At 34.8% G+C, this 6,531-nt stretch overlaps 1 long non-coding RNA gene across 1 annotated transcript; it reads right to left on the bottom strand.

The window, feature by feature from the left end:
- Window positions 1–4,058: 4,058 nt before the first annotated feature.
- Window positions 4,059–6,100, bottom strand: LOC113331211. The gene is made up of 4 exons (XR_003350804.1): window positions 5,817–6,100; window positions 5,583–5,690; window positions 5,322–5,449; window positions 4,059–4,647 (listed from the first exon to the last, which is right to left on the bottom strand). It is a non-coding gene; the product is annotated as an uncharacterized LOC113331211 (long non-coding RNA).
- Window positions 6,101–6,531: the final 431 nt, after the last annotated feature.

Genomic DNA, 6,531 nt, shown 5'->3' with positions numbered 1-6,531 from the left:
ACGGTCTTTCGTGTAGCTAAAATGCAGCGATATTACTTAGCTACATTTAAAAGTGAATCACATCTAATCCGGGTAGTAGAGAAATCACACAGACTAAATATATGTTTGCTTTTTCACTTTATGGAAACTTAGTTTCCATGTAATATTCTATGTTTTCCGGTTTTCCCTGTTTTACGCTAATTGTTAGAGCACTGCTCGGTCAAACTCGCATGCGTTGCTATCTCAAGCATGTTTGTCAATGTTAGTGATCAAAACTATAAGTCTTCATTTCTAGTCTCTTATAGCTAAGTCTCGGACTAGGATAGTAAGTGTAGTTGAGCTCAAGGACTTCATGGCGATTCATCATACAAGTAGAAGATCTACTCAAGGAACCGGTGAAACTTCTCGACAAAAAGGTATGTGGGGACTTGAACTTATCTGTCACTCAAAAGTATATCTATTCTATCTCCTACTCTTTGAGACAAAAGTCGTATGCTATATATATAGACTAGATTATACATATTTGGTATTTCGAGCCGAGTATACCTCGCCTATCTATATCTCGAAATATGTGTTGGTAAGCTTTTCGCTTCGACCAAGTTTATCTTTACCTAGTGACGAAAGTCATGAATGTTTCAATAACTTTGAAAATTGCTTTGATGAGAAATAATGTAACAACTGCATAACGTCCTCTAAGAATGTTTCAATGATTGGAATGAGAGTTTAGATTACATAACCAATGGATTCCTTGAACTGAAGTTTTCGAACTTTGTTGATCAAGAGAACCGGAAGTATGGCAAGTTCCAAGTACGCGAACTTTCGAAGTTCTCAAACCCGAGAATTTCAAATGGAGTTGACAAACTACTTGCGTGAGCCAAGTCCGTGAACCCAGTCCGCGAACCGGCGAATTCCTCGAACCCGAGAATTTTTGTTGGAGTTTGTAAACTCTATCTGGTGTCTTAAGTCCACGAACCTAGTCTGCGAACTTGAGAAGGTTATATATCTAAAGATGATTTCTGAAATTAATCTTAAAAGACTAAGGAATGCATTTGCAAACCGTGGCTATTAAAGTTCATGAACCGATTCGAGTGAATCAAATCATCTTTGCTTCAATTGTGTCTTGTGCAGTTACATAAGTTTCCTTGCAATTGAACAACTCTCTTAACTAGTTCATTTGAGTCAATTGAACTAGTTATGGTGAAGAAGAACATGGTTGGCATGAAACCCTCATATGGTTAACCTCTTTGGGTAGACTATTGTTGAACAACAATTAATGTACATGTTTGAGTGAGTTAAAAAACCTAGAAGCGTACAATCATTTGTGTATGACAAGCTAAGTTTTCGATCTAACGGTTGAGAAAGATTAGCTTGAATCTAAATCAGGTTTTCATCTAACGGTGAATATTGATTGCTTTGTAACTAAGGAAAAACCCTGATTTGAAAGGCTATATAAAGGAGACATCTAGTATTGTGCAAAACTAATCCCCACACCTTACGTGTGATACTAGTTTGCGTATTAGAGTCGTTTCTCCTTTAACCTTGGGTTTTCTTCTTCTAAAACCAGATTAACGACTTAAAGACTTCATTGGGATTGTGAAGCCAGACCGATACTACTTTTATCGTAGTTGTGTGATCTGATCTTACATCTTCTATCGTAACAGTACAATCATATTGATTTACTTGAGATTGTTTGATTTCTCCGATAGGCACGATATAAAAAGTAATCACAAACATCTTCGTCTCATCGTTTGTGATTCCGCAACATCTTGTTTCGCTACCATACGATTAAGAATGTTGTGAGGTGATTGATTAATCTAGGCTGTAATTCGGGAATATAAGACCGGATTATCAATTGGTTCCTGTTCGCCTTGATTATTATCAAAATACGGAACAAAAACTTTAGGGTTTTTATGTGGGAGACAGATTGATCCTTTGATATACTTTTCTGTGTGAGATAGATTTGTTTATTGTTAAAGGCTACGATTTTGGGTCTGGGTGAGATCAGCTAAGGGAATCAAGTGCGCAGTATCCTTCTGGGATCAGAGGCATAGGGAGTACAACTGTACCTTGGATCAGTGGGAGACTGATTGGGGTTCAACTATAGTCCAGTCCGAAGATAGCTTGGAGTAGGATAGTGTCTGTAGCGGCTTAATACAATGTGTATTCACTCTGGACTAGGTCCCGGGGTTTTTCTACATCTGCGGTTCCCTCGTTAACAAAATTTCTGGTGTCTGTGTTATTCCAGTTTCCGCATTATATTGTTTATCTTTATAATTGAAATAATACAGGTTGTGCGTTTAGATCATCAATTAGATTAATCCAACATTTGGTTGTTGATTATCATTGATAGATCCTTGGACATTGGTTTTTGGTACCGTCCAAGTTATTCCTTGTGTTTGATTAGGACTCGTTGATTTCTATTAGCTTGAGTAAATCAAAACAAGAGAGAGATTTAAACTCGTTGATATACTTTTAATTGATTGAGTCTTGTTGATTCTCTTAAAAGTATATTCGAGTTAGTCCATACAGATTGTTAAGCGAAATATTGGGTGGTGTTGTTAGACCCCCGCTTTTTCACTAATATTTCTCTTTTTCACTCTTTTTATTTATTTTCACTTTTTTTTTAACTATACAGATACTCAATATCAGTTTGACACTATTTACATGTAAACTAAGTTTCCATGCAGTATAATTAAGGAATGCAAAGTCGCCATAGTGAGGTTGGCTTCAGACCCATTTCCCTGAGCTTCAAATAAGCATAGCTAAAGGAAAAGGGTCACCATAGTGCTTTTCCTTATGAGAGTGGTGGATACATCGGTTTAGGTTAAGTGGTATATATCCAGGAAATTATTTATTTATTCTTTCCTATTTTCTTAAGTTTTATTTAAGCAACCCGATGGTTCCACCTGCGATCATATTTTCTGCCCCCACGTGATTCAGTTCATCCTCCATCGAACTAGTCCACAATCCACATCGTTAAGTATACCTTAGATTTATGAAAGTAGGAACTTTGCTTTCAGAACATCATCTTCCCCATCTGGAGTAGGCACGCACAATATAGTCATATCGGATTTTGGTGAATACCAGTCGTGACTGAAACACTATATTTCGATGAATATTGGTAAAATATCAGCATCCTGGATAAGCACCGAAACTGATATTATCGGCGGTATCTAGGCCGTCTCGACCGAAATTAACTACATTGGGCACGCGCATAAGATATAATTGAGTTACGGTAGTGAATCTAGTGATATCTTCTTTTCGAGGGGATGATTCTTTATCCAACTAGCTTTTTATGTAACATTTGTCCTCATGTTATTGTTTTGATATAAAGATGCATATCCGTCGTATCAAAAAACTGTTCCATGGTACATTTTGCCCCATTATCATGAGAACAACTATATATAATGTAGTACTGCTCATCGAAAGTAAACCATAAACGTCGTCCTCACCTGCCCTGTATATATATATAATAGTGTCTTGCCCGTGCGTTGCACGGGATCAGGTTCATCGGACATATTGCATTTGATGTTACACTCATTGCATGTTACATACAACAACTGTAGTCTGCACCCTACTTCGTGGTTCTTAAGTTTTTTCCTCTCTTGAGAGGGTAAGCCATACAAAAATGGCAGCCATATGTTAATGGCTGAAAAAGACATGCGTAGTTCGTTCTTACCCAAAGGCATTTGATCAAACCAATTGTCATTTCTGAAGATCGGCTTTGTTGCTCTCAAGGCCATGATAATGTCATGAATTCCATGCTATTTCTAGTATTCTGGATTGTTTTTATATAGTATGATCTTGTTATACCACGATAATGCTTAGTAGTTATACCATGATAATGCTTAGTATCATGGTCTTGATATATCATTCACAATTCATGCAACTATCTTAGATAGTGTCGGCACTCGGCAATATATCCTTTTCTAAAATTTTAAAGCAGACGTAATACAAAAGGAAAGGGAAAAAAATCACATAAAACTGAAAGAGGAAAAAGAAATCCATTTAAATAACTCAAAGGAAGATGTCATACAAATAATCCCAATAAAAACCCAATTGTTAAATGTGCATGAAGTTTAGAATGAAAGAACGTAACTTACAATTAAAGCTTTAGCATTCCAAACATGGAAAAAGTCTTAAAATTTTACGCTGAAATTTTTTATTATTACATTCCTTCCCGTGAAATTACATTCCTTCCCGTGAAAAAAGATTTATTATTACATTCCTTCGGGTGAACAAAAGATATGTATATGTCCTGTAAAATTAAGAAAAGTAGTAATTGATCCGTCTTTTCTAATGCAATGGAACGGGGGAAAAAAAATTCCCAGAAATCTTTGTGGAAATTATCTTAGTTCGCAAGCTCTATTCAATTTATTACGTGGATTCTAGAATAGCTCATACTATATGACATCCTCCAGCCAACTGGTTTGAAACCAAACCATAAATTGTTTGCTGTGAAATCTGATTTCCCAGTTCAATCGGAACAATCACAAAAAGGTTAACACTTTAAACTGAACAAATTATCCTTCATACTAAAGTCCAACAACACCATCTAGCCTATACAAAACTCAAACACGGTATGCTCCCACTTACCTGCATTGAGTGTAGTAAATCCCTTGTGATAGCATTTTCATTGATAGGTTATTTCTTTCCACCTCATAAGACCTGTTGATTTTAAAAATGATATCAGAGCTGATAATAACCAATATCTAGCAGTACGAAGTCATCAATTGCTAACTGCTAATAAGAAAAGATAGTCCATGGTTGCATTCCAAGTCCCACGTTGTAGACAAAAAATATGATATAAATATATAAGATGCCTCCTACATTCCTACATTTCTACTGACTTATTGATAGATACCTGAAACAAATTTATTATTCCATGCCATTTCACTCTTTTTCTCTACTAAAACTTCATGCTACTATGACGCAAATTTATGCAATGATTTGTCCTTTCGCGTGATTTTGAGATGCAACTTACTTCTGAATAATTTTTTTTTGTGAAAAGCATGAAAAAGAACATAAAAAATAACTTGAAAGGATGAAGCATCAAAGCAGCACATAGTTTGTGGGTCAAATCAATAAATCCATCTGTACCCTTGTTCTAAAATATTAGAAATTTTCAATTGAAATTCATAAATTGCAGATATATATAATGAACAACCATTCTAAGTTTTTAATATGCTCATATTAGAATTTCAGCCCACACTTGATAGAATAATTTGTTAGTAATCACATGAAACACGAAATTTGATTTCGAACATATATGGAGTGGAAGTAAGTTTAGAACACACTTTAGAAGGATCCAATTTAGTTAAGATTTGAGAACAATTAGTTACCTTTTTAGTATGTCGTCCTTTACTTGATCAGCACATTCCAAGAAGGTAGGAGCTCCGAAATTAACCAATATCCATACAATTTCAATTATTAACATCAGAGCTTGCAACTCTCCAATACCCTAGGACTCCTGCATCTCAAAACCATTTGTATGAGGCGCAGCAACATATAGGAAGAGGATTTACCTCAAACTGAATACGCAATTAATAAAGAATGCACATAAAGTTAATTTAATTTTGAATTTTCAGGAAATGATACTAAACCTGAATTCTTATCATCTTTGTCACCCGTTAAAGATAGCATGTCAACAAATTTGAATGGTAGAGAATCCACATCTTTTTGAGAATTCTTCAACTCCAAAAAAGATCCTCCTAAACCATTCAAACCACCGTTACAATCAAACCCTAATATGTTAGGTGATAGATACAGTTAGCATATAGTAAGATCCAACTAAATATACTTGACCTAGCAATATAATTAAGATGATTTTATGATACCTGGTAATTAATTCCTTGCATCTTCTTGATGCTCGATATTGATGCAACTGAAAATCCACGCCAGAACTTAGTTTTGACCTTCTAACATAGTTTCCCAATCGAACGTCATTTAACAGAAATTAAGTAGGTCATTCATAAAGAGTGCTAATCAATTTATTGTGTCATAAGAAAATACACGTACAAATGACGATCGAATAATGAATTTGAGACAAAAACTTAGAAGTATCGAGTTTATTTACCAAAACTCTTCATTATACTTCATTATACCATTTTTGCTAGCAGCACTTTCTAATACTGTATAAACAATACAAAAACTCTAACGCTAATAAAAGCATCATAAAAGACATGAGAGAACCAAAAAGGAAAAAGAAGAATACAACTAAAAGCAATAGGATCAAAAATAAGGAAATCCAAAATAGGTTCTAATATTAACCTTATAATCTTGCTATTGCTAATATTAACCACATGAATCTCCACTACCAAGAATACAAACACGCTCATGTTCATGCAAGTTTGATAAAATAAAAATTATCTCAAAAAAATTATCAGCACTTATTATAGGTATACTAAAACAAAACATCAAATTATAAATAAAAAAATTATCAGCACTTTTATTAGTGGTTTGAAGTTGAAGTAAACGGCCTTCGTAAAAGAATTTCACCACAGGTTTGGTCATCGAGGATAGTCACTCCTGGAAATAAGGTATACACGCATA

Source organism: Papaver somniferum, unplaced genomic scaffold, assembly GCF_003573695.1.
Source record: "Papaver somniferum cultivar HN1 unplaced genomic scaffold, ASM357369v1 unplaced-scaffold_125, whole genome shotgun sequence".
Classification (NCBI taxonomy): Eukaryota; Viridiplantae; Streptophyta; class Magnoliopsida; order Ranunculales; family Papaveraceae; genus Papaver; species Papaver somniferum.
Note: the sequence above shows the minus strand (reverse complement) of the source record. Positions and strands in the feature narration are given on the sequence as shown.